Here is a 13,851-nt window from a genome sequence, read left to right as displayed (position 1 = left end):
GTACCGAATAGTGTTGTCCAACCAAAATTCAACTTGCTCGGCATCATCGCCGTCCGTAGCTTTAAATTCATAGCCCGTGTTTTCGATTACATCAATCTGGGGCTTATTTGACCTTATTTGGTCGATTCTTTGAGGTATTGTAGGTACGGGGTGGTATTAGTCGGGAATGGAGGTTGTGGAACAGTAGTATTAGTTCGAATGTATTGGTTGAACCAATCATTCATCACGCTATAAAAAGCTTGTCTAGCCTCATCATTCGGATTACTAGCAATAGGTTGAGAGTCCGTCGGTGCTGTCATTTGTGCGGGAGCAGGCGCTACACTCTCAAGATCATCAGCTACCGCTCGGTTGGGATCGGGATCCATTACTATAAATAAACACATTTTCAATTGTCAGAAATCACCACACTATCAAATAATCACATAATGGCATGTATAGCTAGACCCAAACGCATTACGGTAGTCCTAGAATCGACTAAATAGTAGCTCTGATACCAATAAAATTGTAACACCCCGTACCCGAGACAGTTGCCGGAATCGAACACGAGGTATTTACGGACTTATTTCGTTGATTTTCACAGTCCATTTTAAAAATTTCCAGACAAGCTGGCTAACTGCATCACTGTTACCTTAAAAATCATATCTTGAGTTCCAAAACTCGGAAACTAGTTTCGCAAATTTTACCTGAAACTAGACTCACATATCTATCTAAAAATATTTTTTCTAGAATTTTTGGTCGAGACAATTAGTACAGTTTATTAGTTAAAGTCTCCCCTGTTTCAGGGTTCAACTGCTCTGACCTTCATGCATTACGACTTATATATCTTCCTTTACAGGGCTTCATTACTTATGCCGTTTGTTTCTAACGAAACTGAACTCAAAAAGGAATCTATACATATATGGCATGACCTCTAATTATCTCTGGTCAATTTATAGTGAATTTCCAAAGTCAGATCAGGGGATCTAGAAATCGCTCTGGCCCTATTCCACAAAAACTTAAATATTTCCTAAAATACGACTTATATGTTCGTTTCATTTCTTCCATATGAAATTAGATTCATCAAGGTTAAATTACATAATTTATTCACTATTTAATTCCATTGCTACTATTTTTAATGATTTTTCAAATCCGCACCACTGTTGCTGTCAGCATCTGTTTTTAAGGTAAACTTTACCTATTTCATGGTTTTCCATGAATCAACTAGAATTTGTCATACAAAGCACTAAAATGATCATGATTAACCATTCCAATGGCTAATCATTACCAAAAATTTCCATACCTCTCAATGAACAACATACAAAACGATTATAATGCTATGTTCAAAGTGTATATAAGCCATTTTCGCATGGCTATCCAAATTTATACAAAACCAAAGGGTACATGACCAACAACAAAAAGGGTAGTCCTATACATGCCATTTTCAAAGTTCAACCAAAAGTGTACCAAAAGGGCTTTGATAGTGTGGACGACTTCGACTTCGACAATCCCGAGCCCAATAGCTGACGAACCAAAATCTATAAAACAGAGAATCAAAGAAACGGAGTAAGCATTTAATGCTTAGTAAATTTTGAGCAATGAAATCGTGCACAACTGAAGTATAGCATTCATACGACTAAACGAATAATTTCATATACACATATTCTCACAATCATACCTACTTCACATTTCCAACCCTTATATTCATACATAAGGAATCGACCTAACTATAAGCCGAAAGCTTGTTAATCGAATGAGCAAATACTATTTAGAAGGAATCAATTATCTCAATGCACATACGAAACATACCTCATCGTTGGGATTTTACGAGCGTATTAATTGAAATCATTACAGCAAGATCGCTCATTCCCAAACCCAAGTATCTTCGGGATTTAGCCGGATATAACCACTCGCACAAGGCCTTCGGGTCTTAGCCCGGATATGGTCACTAGCATAAATGCCTTCGGGTCTTAGCCCGGATATAGCAACTCGCATAAATGCCTTCGGGACTTAGCCCGTAATTAGTAACTCGCACCAATGCCTTTGGGGCTTAGCCTGGAATTTGTAACTCACACAAATGCCTTCGGGACTTAGCCCGGAATTATTCACTAGCACACATGTCTTTGGGACTTAACCCCGATAGTATCCGAATATTCATACACATATCAGTAAATCATGACACATCTTTATTTCGTTTTCATAACTAGAATTCAAACACAATTCAATTATTAAGCATTCCATTTTCGGCTCAATAGCCACATACGAACAACATGATTCGGCTTGCTTCATGACATGATTTCTATGCACGTACAGCTACCCATCATACATATAGACTAATTAACTCACATATAATTCAAGTAGAATCATTATATCACCGTATATTGTTATAATTATACGTCATAACTTAATCAAATCGTAAACTAAGTTTCATTACTCGAAAACTTACCTCGGATGTTGTCGAACGATTCCGGCGGCTATTCGATCACTTTATCCTTTCCCTTATCCAACTTTGGTCCTCTAAGCTCTTGAGCTAATTCAAACAAATTCAACTTATTAAAGTCTCATTATACTAGCTTATGGCCGAATATGACAAAGAGTTTGATAGGTCATATGGCCACCTTTAGCTCAAATACAAAATGGTCATAAGCATTTTTAATCACACTGAGCAATTTAATACAATTAATCTAACATTTCCTCATGTGCACCTTGATGACCGAATACACACATCATTAACCTAATATCAATTGACTAAACATTTTAACAAATTCTCCTTGAGCCGATCATCTAAGTCAAGATAAAAGCATCAATGTGCTTGCCTCTAACCGAATACATACAACACAAATCTACCTCATGTGGCCGAATATGCATGTCTATGTTGAGGCCAATTATATGCTTAATACTTCCTACAAATATGGTTACTTGTATTAACTACATACCATTTTGTTTCAAGTTCAAAACTCGGCTAATACACATATGTACACTAGTAATCAAATACTAATATTTGCACTTCACCTTACTACCATTTCTCATGCAAATAACATGAACAACAACCATATTTCCTACTATGGCCGAATGCATCAAGACACCATACCATTTCAATTTTGGTCATGGGTTAAACAAAGAACCTAATGTCTATCTCAAAAAAAAATACTAAAAAGAAAATCCAAGAGGCATCAATCCACCATCACATGTATCATTATAAAGCTTCACATTTAGCATGCAAATGACATCAACACAAATCTACCTTAGCCAAAACTTAGCTCATCTTCATGCATCATCACCAACATTAAACACCACCCAAGAAGACAACACCCATGGCCAAATATCATCTCTATCACATAGCAAAGATTTAAACCATGGGCTAGGTAGAACTCAACCTAACAACTAAAACATGCATGCATCTCATGAAACATCATCAAACATACCTTAATCTAGATATAAGTATGGCCGAACCTCCTCATCCTTTTCTTCCCCTTCTTCCTTTGATTTTTCGGTCATGAAGAAACAAATGAGAACCTTCTTTTTTTTTTTTCATCATCCTACTATCCATTATTATTTAATCATTTCTAACATAAACCATTAACACAACATGTTTATGACATGTTTTACCCATCACACTTTGTCCACCATTATTGTCATGGCCGGCCACTACTAATTAAATGGGGGAAATTGACATGCAAGTCCACCCCTTTGATTACATGCACTAATAGATCCTTATAGATTAACCTATCACATTTCAAAAGTGTCACACATAAGTCCTATTAACTAAATTCACATGCAATTAACTAAATCAGAGCTTAAAACTTTCACACATTCATATTCACATATTTTAGACAATAATTATCATATTCAAATAATTTGGTGACTCGGTTTAGCGGTCCCGAAACCGCTTTCCGACTAGGGTCACTTTAGGGCTATCACAGCATTTCTGTTACTATTACTGAAATGGGCTAAGGCCCTAACTGAGACTAAATTGCTACTGAAAAGGGCTTAAGCCCAGATTGTAACTACTTACTGAATGACTGATTGTTGATAATGGATTAGACACTGAGTTTTTATAAACTCACCCTTCTGCTTCTCTGTGCAGGTAATCCTTAGGCGGGCCAGTGCTGCGAGGGACTCGACGGTGGCCACAAAATCGCACATGTTTTCACTTTTTAACTTCTATTTTATAAGCAATTTAATTTGGGTATTTGTTATGTAATAAGGCCTCTTAAAGTTTTATTTTTTATTTGAGATTTATTTACTTTGAGTCATATCTGATAGAACTAGGCTGCGGTTTTCATAAAGATATATGCTTTCAAAACACCTCGTTATTGCCACATAACTTAAAGCTTCAGCAAACAAACAATGTTTTTAAAGTCCAATAACAACCTAATATGATAAACACTTTGCTAAACCAACTTGAGTTTTAACAACAATCAAGATACCTTAAATTTTCATAAAAATCACAACGAGATTTTAATATAGAACGAGTTTTTCAACGGAACTACGTTTTACGAAATACACTTCAATGTGACATTACAGATTCGGTTATAACGTCTAGGCTGGGTTTGGGGTGTTACATTTATTGGTATCAAAGTTAGGTTACAAAACTCAGCTATAAATTTGGGCTTTTTTAAAACTTAAATTTCTAAAAAAGAACTACTTCAAATAATTTAAAATACTTGGAAATGTTTTACTGAATGTATGGTACACCGAGTCTCTGGCACCGATCTAGTAAGCTATCTGAAACTGCTGCTTGTTAAATTGAAATATTATGACTCCTATAGGTGGTAGACTACACTGAAATACTCTATTTATGGTAACCTAAAATTGTAATAAAATTGCAATATGCGAAAATAAAACTCTGAGCAACTGATACTGTTAATAAACACTAGAACTGTAAACTAATACATAAAATTGTTAAAATAGATAAAACCCAAACCGATAATGAGCGCTAGAGGTTCTCGTGGAAGGGGTACAATAGGCCACGGTGGAGGTCGTGGTGGTGCTTGGGCTGGGTCTTCGGCATGGACCATATGCTTAATGATGAAGCTAGGGAGGTACCGGCTTCACCTGTAGCTGAGACTAGGTCACACAATCATGTAGCTGGGGACGACGCACTGTCCTAAGCTATGTTATGAATTTTGGAGAGGGTCGCTGTGCCTAATACTGGTACTGTGGGCCGTGGGTCAGTGACGGAACGACTCAAGTCTAATGGGGCTGAGATTTTGAGGGGTATCGCTGGAGTTGCCCCTAATGTGGCTGAATATTGGATTGACGACACAGAAACGATCATGGATGACCTCGACTGCACCCCAGAGCAGAAATTAAAGGGTGTAGTGTCGTTGCTACGAGATGAAGCTTATCAGTGGTGGCTTACAGTTAAAGAGGGTACTCAGCCTGACCGGTTGAATTGGGAATTTTTCAACACTACATTCTAAGGAAAATATGGGGGTGCTAGTTATATGGATGCCCAGATGAGGGAGTTTCTAAATTTGACTCAGGGGGGATAAAATAGTAGTTGAATATGAGTCTAAGTTTTTGCGACTTAGCAGCTATGCACATGGGATGGTGGCAACTGAATATGAGTGTTGTGTTCATTTCGAGGATGACCTTAGGGATAATTTAAGGATTCTGATAGCTCCACATTTGAGCGAGACTTTGCTGCTTTGGTCGATAAGGCAAAGATCGCCGAGGATGTGAAGCGCGCTGAGCTCCAGAACAGTGAGAAGGAAAAGGGTAGGAACAAGAGGGTTTGGGAGCCCTCAAGTTCAGCTATAGGGCCTAAGAAGAAAGCTAAATTTGATGGCCAGCCAGATTTAGGGCCCTTGTTGTTGCTATTGGACCACAACCTTGTGCTGACTGTGGGAGACGTTATCAGGACGAGTGCTGGAAAAGGATAGGAGCATGTTTGAGGTGCGGATCTATGGAGCACTGCATCAGAGATTGTCCAAGGAGGCCCGATCAGATACAAGCTACTGGTATGGGTACTGTTTAGCCGCCGAGAGGTGTTCAGCAGCCATCAAAAAGTCGTGGACAAGCCAGAGGTGGAAATGGTATGGGCCGTGGTTGTGTAGCACCGGGAAGAGGTACTGGTCATACTAAGGCAAGGCAGCCGGCACTGGTTTATGCTGCACATCGCCGAGAGGACAGAGACACCCCAGATGTTATTATGAGAATGTTCTTTATCCATAATGTACCTTATACTGCATTGATTAATGTTATGTCTACGCATTCTTATATAGCATGTACTGTATCTGAGACTTCGGGTGTGATGGTTGAAAACACTACGAGTGACGTTACTATGTTGAGTCCATTAAGGCAGTAGTGAGAGTGAATAAACTGTTTAAGGATATAGCTTTGGAGGTTCAAGGAATGATCTTTTTAGTGGATTTAATGGAACTCCCTTTTGGAGAATTTGACTTAATACTGGCCATAGATTGGCTGGTTAAACATCAAGTGAATTTCGACTGCGCTGCTAAGTGGGTGGTATATAAAATAAGGAAATAAAGTGACAAGAAAAGGAAAATTGAGTTATGTCACTTGGAAGTATATTATGACATATTGATTCAAGAAAGGACTAAATTGTAGACGTGAGAAAAGTTTTGTGGCCTAAGAGTAAATACTCAAAATTTGAGGGATTAAAGTGTAAATATAAAAAAGTTGAAGGGCTAATAGTGCAAATATTTTAAGGGTGGAAGGATCTAGAAACCAAGGAAAAATTGATGAATTAGGACCAAATTGAATAGGTGAAGAATTATGAGGAACTAAATTGCAATTTTACCAAAATTAAGTGATGACTCAATAATGGAATTCTAAAAGATCACGAAGGGCAAAATGGTCAATTGGAAGAGATAGAAATCTAGAAAGTAATGATGATGTTGGAGATATTTTAGATTAATTAATTAATTAAATATTAGTTATTAATATTTTAATTTGATTTTTTATATGATATTTTATTATTTTATTATTATTTTATTAGTATATATAAAGAAAGAAAGATGAGGAAATTCTCATCCATTTTCCATGCATTCACATTAGGAAGAAGAGAAGAGAAGAGAAGAAGAAACTTTTCATTCTTTACAATTTAGTCCTTCTACTAAAACTTTACCATTTTCACCTTGAAATCAAAAGAATTTCCATAGCTACCAAGGGAGAAAAATGTTAAGGAGACTATGAGGAGTTAAAATATCAAATTGGATTCAAGGAATAGAAGCTGGAGGAGAGAGAAAATCAAATTAAAGATTGGAATCAATAGAACAAGGTAAGTACATCAATATTTCAATATATTTTTAAGTTTGTTATTATTGAGAAAACATGGAAATAATGTTATAGCAGAGTCTTCTTATATAAGGTTCTATGATCTTGATGAGTTAGTGATGGGAAATAGGAGAAAGTGATGGGAAATATTGTAGAGAAAGGGAATAAGGGTGTTATAAACATGGTAAATAATATCTTGCACTAAAACAGTTTTGGACTGCAGCAGTAGGCTAACTTTAAAAAATCACCAAAAATTGTGTAAGTTGAATTAGAGGTTGAATAAAACATGAAATTACATATTATTGAGTCTAGTTTCTTATAGAAGAAACGGTTTAAGTAATGGAATTTTAAATCATGAAATACGATAAATTTTTTGAGACAAGGTCAGAATGATTTTGGGTTCCCCTGTTCTGACTTTGGAAAATTATAAAAAATTGGAAAAAAATAATTATGGGCTTAAATTTATATGTTTAGAATCCTAAATAAGTATATTTTCTATAAAAACAAACGAGAACATCATTTGAATCTTGTACGAGGAGATAATTAATTTTCAGTAAAGAAGGGTCAGAACTGTCAGATAGCAGAATAGAAGTGACTTTAAAGAATAAACTATACTTATTGGCTAAGCCAAAAATTCTAAAAATTTTATGGTAAGAAGATATGCAAGTCTAGTTTTAGGGAAAATTATCCGATCTTAATTTTGAGGTTTCTAGCTCAAGATATAAATAATTTAGTGATTATGACGCAAATGGACAATTTTGAATATACATATATATGAATAGTGAAAGTATTGATAATGTTACTTGTAGCATGTTATATAAATTAAGGATGAGGAATGGAGAGGAGGAGGAGAATATGTATGAATATTCAGCTAGCATGGCTAATTTGTATGTTTTAGGCTCAGAGACTAAATTGAATAAAAGTAAAATTTTAGGGGCAATTTCATAAGGATATCAAAAATGACCAATTTGAAGGAAATGAATTGATTTATTGTCTAAATTAATAAATTGAATGGAATTATCAATTTAGATCAAGACCGGATGAAAATCAGGGAAAATGAAAAATTACCAAAAATGCCCCTAAATCTGGGTATTTTTGTAATTTTGTCAGGTAAATTTGTGTATCATAATTGAGCATGAAAATATGTGAAATTGTATGTTATATTGGATTGAATGTGAAATATTAGTACATTCATATAATATGAAACAATATGAAAACAAAATGAATTATTACCATATATGCTTGAAGTATATATATAATGATTTGTACATGTTATATGGACACATGGTGTGGAAAGTATGTGCATATAGAATTTGATTTATGTTAAGTTTGATATGAATTATTATCGGAATAAATGTACGTGAAATATATGGAAATTATGGTACATGAAATTTTAATATAATGAAATAAATGATTTTAAACGGTAAGAGAATGATATATTTCATGACATGCACATATATGATTATCTTTGATTTATTGATACAAAGAAATTATGTAGGTGGAGACAATTATTAAACTCAAGTGTGTCGTGTTGAGAAAATAAGTATATCAATGTTGAATTTATATAAAATATGCGTAAGTATACTAACAATGTTGATTGATGCTAAGACAAGTGCCAAGCTATTGATTGAATGATAATATATTTATCTATATGATGCATTGAATCGATAAGTATTTAACGGAAATTTTTGCTAAATGATATGTAAATCTAAGTAATGCTCTGAAACCTTGTTCTGGCGACGGATACAAGCTAGGGGTGTTACAAGGTAGTTGTGATTGAGGAACGTCGGAATTATCTATCAAATGTAATTTCTGCACTTAGGGCAGAAAAATTGGTGCATAAGGGTTGTGAGGTGTATTTAGCCTATATCAGTGTTTTTGATTTTGAGGTTTCATCTGTTAAAGATATCAGAATAGTTAAGGACTTTCAGGATGTCTTTCCTGATGAGCTACCTGGGTTTCCACTAAACCGTGAAGTTGAGTTTGGGATTGAGCTACTGCCTGGTATAGCTCTGGTGTCTATCGCTCCTTATAGAATGGCACCGAAGGAGCTTGTAGAGCTTAAAGCTCAGATTCAAGAATTACCAGATCAAGGGTTCATCCGCCTTAGTGTGTCTCCGTAGGGAACACCGATTTTATTTGTGAAAAAGAAGGATGGAACCATGCGCATGTGCATCGATTACTGGCAATTGAACAAATTGACTATTAAGAACAAGTACCCCCTGTCGAGGATAGACGATTTGTTCGACCAGCTCCGAGGAGCTTCAGTCTTCTCTAAGATTAATCTCCGATCGGGGTACCATTAATTGAGGGTCAAGGAGACTAATGTTTACAAGACAGTATTTAGGACTTGTCATGGTCATTACGAGTTCCTAGTGATGCCATTTGGGCTGACGAATGCACCGGCAGCTTTTATGGATTTGATGAACCAAGTGTTCCAGCCCTACTTGGATCAGTTCGTAGTGGTGTTTATAGATGACATTCTAGTGTATTCGAGAACTGAAGATGATCATAGTGTACATCTCCGAGTTGTTTTGCAGATTCTGAGGGAGAAGCAACTATATGCTAAGTTCAGTCAATGCGAGTCCTGGTTACAAGAGGTAACATTTTTGGGCCATGTGGTATCTGCTGAGGGGATTAGGGTTGATCCTCGAAAAATTGAAGCTGTTCTATATTGGAAGCAACCTAAGTTAGTATCTAAGATTTGAAATTTTTTGGATCTAGCAAGATATTATAGACAGTTTGTTGAGGGGTTTTCGTTGATTGCTGACTAAGTTGTTGCATAAAGTAGTACCGTTTGACTAAACTGATAAGCAGCAAGAAAGTTTTGAGAGGCTTAAGAAGGTTCTGACTGAGGCCTCTATCTTGATTCAGCCGAAGCCTGGGAAAGAATTCACTGTCTACAGCGATGCATCACATGTTGGTTTAGGATGTGTGTTGATACAATAAGTTAAGGTAGTGGCATATGCGTCTCGTCAGCTTAAGATGTATGAGGCAAACTATCTGACACATGACTTGGAGTTGGCTGCAGTGGTATTCGAACTAAAAATTTGGAGGCATTACTTGTACGGTGAGAAGTGTATCATTTACACGGATCACAAGAGTCTCAAGTATCTCCTCACTCAGAATGAGCTAAACCTTAGACAGCGTAGATGGATTGAGCTGCTTAAGGATTATGATTGTTCGATTGAATACTATCCTGGTAAGGCTAATGTGGTGGCCGACGCACTAAACCGTGGGGCTGTGACTGATCTGAGGGCGATGTTTGCTCGTCTCAACTTATTCAATATGGTAGTCTGTTGGCTGAATTTCAGGTTAAACCGATGTAGATTAAGCAGATTAAGGGTAAAAAGTTGGAGGATGAGTCATTAAGTCCTCGTTTTTGACAGATTAAGAGTGATGGCACATCACATTTTGGACTAAATAACGAAGGGGTACTCTGTTTCTGTGGAAGAGTTTGTGTACCGAAGGATACTGATCTGAGATGGTCTATACTACAAGAGGCATATAGTATTCCTTATGCTATGCGTCCTGGCAAGAATAAGATGTACCGGGACTTTCGTGAGTTGTATTGGTGGCCAAGTCTTAAGTGTGAAGTTACCGACTTCGTGAGTAAATGCTTTACTTGTCAACAGGTTAAGGCTGAACACCAGTTACCTTCAGGGTTGCTTCAGCCAGTTAAGATTCCGTTGTGGATGTGGGAGAGAGTGACTATGGACTTCGTTAGTGGGCTACCTTTAATGCTTACTAAGAAGGATTCAGTATGGGTCATCGTAGATCGATTGACCAAGTCTGCCCATTTCATACCTAATCGTACCGATTACTCGTTACAAAAGTTGGCTAAGCTGTATGTGTCTGAAATAGTGAGACTGCATGAGGTGCCGATTTCCATAATACCTGATAGAGATCCTCGCTTCACACCTCGGTTCTAGAAAAAGTTACACGAGGCTTTGGGTACAAGGTTGGTCTTCAGTACTGCGTTCCATCCTCAGATAGATGGTCAGTCAGAGAGGGTGATTCAGATATTGGAGGACATGTTAAGGAGTTGTATGATTGACTTCAGAGGTAGTTGGGAGGACTATTTACTGTTAGTAGAATTTGCGTATAACAATAGCTACCAGTCTAGCATACAGATGGCAACTTACGAGGCACTTTATGGTAGTAGGTGTCGTACTCCTTCGTGTTGGACTGAGTTGGGTGAGCGGCGTGTTTTGGGTTCTAAATTGATTTCTGATACTGAAGAGAAAGTTAAACTAATTCGGGATCGGCTGAAGGCGACATTAGATAGACAGAATTCATACACAGATCTGAAGAGTAAAGAGATTGAGTATTCTATGGGGGACTTAGTTTTTCTCAAGGTCTCGCCATGGAAAAAGATACTGAGGTTTGGACGGAAGGGCAAGCTAAGCCTTAGGTTCATTGGACCTTACCGCATATTGAAGCGTGTGGGACCGGTTGCCTATCAACTCGAGTTACGTCTAGAGTTAGACCGGATTCATGATGTGTTTCACGTCTCTATGCTAAGGTGATATTGCTCTGATTCTATGTATATCGTGTCGATTAAGGAGATTGAGGTTAGGCAGGATCTGACCTTTGAGGAAGAGACGGTTCAGATTTTAGACGTGATGTGAAGGTTCTGATAAGGAAGTTTGATCCACTGGTTAAGGTACTATGGCGTAATTACAGTTCTAAGGAAGCCATATGGGAACCCGAGGAGACGATGTGACAACGATACCCTCATCTGTTTTGACCAGGTAAATTTCAAGGTCGAGATTTTCTTTTAGGGGTAGAGTTGTAACACCCCAAAATATAGGTACTTATTTTCTGTATGTTGTGTAACTCAAATGCATGTTTGTCTCAATTGTTAAGTATCCAGGGAAGCGCTTAAGAGGTATTGGGTTCAAGCTTGGGCATTTGAGAAAAAACTTTGCTTTTAAGGAATAAGAATTTATCATGTTGGTAGACTTTTGAATTATTGAGGGTAAGATATGTCATAGAACGCTTCCTGGTCCAAGGGTTAATGGCATGTTTCTAATGCTAAGGGACTTGAGTTCGAGTCCTACTATGCGCAAGGGGTGTCTTTTTGCTGCTGTGCCGTGTAAGAGGTTTTATGTCAGTGGGATATTGATGCTCATTGGAGGTTGAGAATGTTGAGGGGAGTGGGAGTGTGTAGCTGAATTCTAAGAGGATATTGTAGAGAGATTTGAGGAGAGGATAAGGGGGAGTTGAGGTGAGAGAGAGTGGAGTGCCGAATTTGGACTCTAGGCACTCAAGGAATCAGTTTGTGTTGGGGATTCGGCTTAAGGTGAGTTTAGTTTGGTGGCTGTACACTTTTGTTCTTTTTCGCTCCTCACTTTTTGTCTTAGCGACATTTGTTTTTGGGTTCTTTTCTACATTTTGCTAATAGCTAAATTCTGCTAAGGGTTCTTTGGGGTATTTTCTTTTTGCCTATTTCAGTTTTTGTCCTTCTACCACTACTCCTTAACGAATCGTTTTTCCCTTTGTTTTTCCTATGGCCAAATACTTTCTTCCTCTCTCAAATCCATTTTGTTTTGTTGGCTGAATTTCTTCTTCCTCTTTTCCCCCAATCGGTTTCTTATTGATCAATTGCTCTTCTCACTCTCTGTGCTAATTCTTCTTTACCTTCTGTCGACTTTAGTGGTAATGCATCTATTCGATTTTGCTCTTCCTCTCTCTCTCTCCCTCATTGTCTTTTTAGTCTTATACTTACCATCTTCTTGTACTGCCAATTTCTAATAGGAGGGTATTTGTGCCTTTGTTGCATTTGTCAAAGCGGGTGCTTCTGGATTTCATGTTGGGTGTAGGCCGACTACTCTTTTCTCTGAATTGGTTTTACGTTTTTCGGTAGGTCCTTGCTTGGTTTCTACTCTTTCAGATTTCTTTTACTTTCCCTCTCCGTTGTGTTAATCCTGTAGCTAACACCTCTTTTTACTGTCGATTTGCTAGGAGTATTGGGGGATCAATCTTATTCAGCAGTTTAAATAAATTAAACCACTTTTGTTCATTCAAGGCAGGTATATAATGTTTTCGGATTAAGTAATAAAGAGAAGGGTGATTTACCTTATTATCAAACGACTAATTGAATGTCTTGAATGAATGTAGGATCGGTACTCGTAGACTTCTAGCACGTTTCACAAAACAGGTGTGTAACCACACTGCTATAAACGTAGATCGGCAAAAGCCGAAAAAGTTTGTCTAATGACGCTCGCTCGTGTGGTAATCCAAACACGTAAAACGTGGGTGTTAGAACGTAGAGGCCTCCATGAGCGTTTTCATGGGCTTAGGCCGTTTTGGGCCACGTTAAGCTGAAATAGGCTGTGTAGGCCCTATGGGATCTTGGGCCCTACATGGATAAACTGCACGGACGTGTGGAGATTATTGGGCCAAGCTGTCTTACTTACATGGACAAGGTCATTTTTGGGCTTTACGGGCCACACGGGTATGTGGGCCCATATGGGCCGTATTATGGGCTTGGGCCAATTTTTACTGTTTGGCTGTTAAGGTTGCACAGGTCGTCCGAGATGACTGTGGACCTACTATTAGGTCGATAAGTATTCCTAGACTCTAATCTGATGAAATGACTAATATACTCCTACAAGGTAAAATGAC

The sequence above is a fragment of the Gossypium arboreum genome, chromosome 13, assembly GCF_025698485.1.
Source record: "Gossypium arboreum isolate Shixiya-1 chromosome 13, ASM2569848v2, whole genome shotgun sequence".
In the NCBI taxonomy this organism is placed as follows: Eukaryota; Viridiplantae; Streptophyta; class Magnoliopsida; order Malvales; family Malvaceae; genus Gossypium; species Gossypium arboreum.
This window is presented reverse-complemented; position numbering follows the sequence as displayed.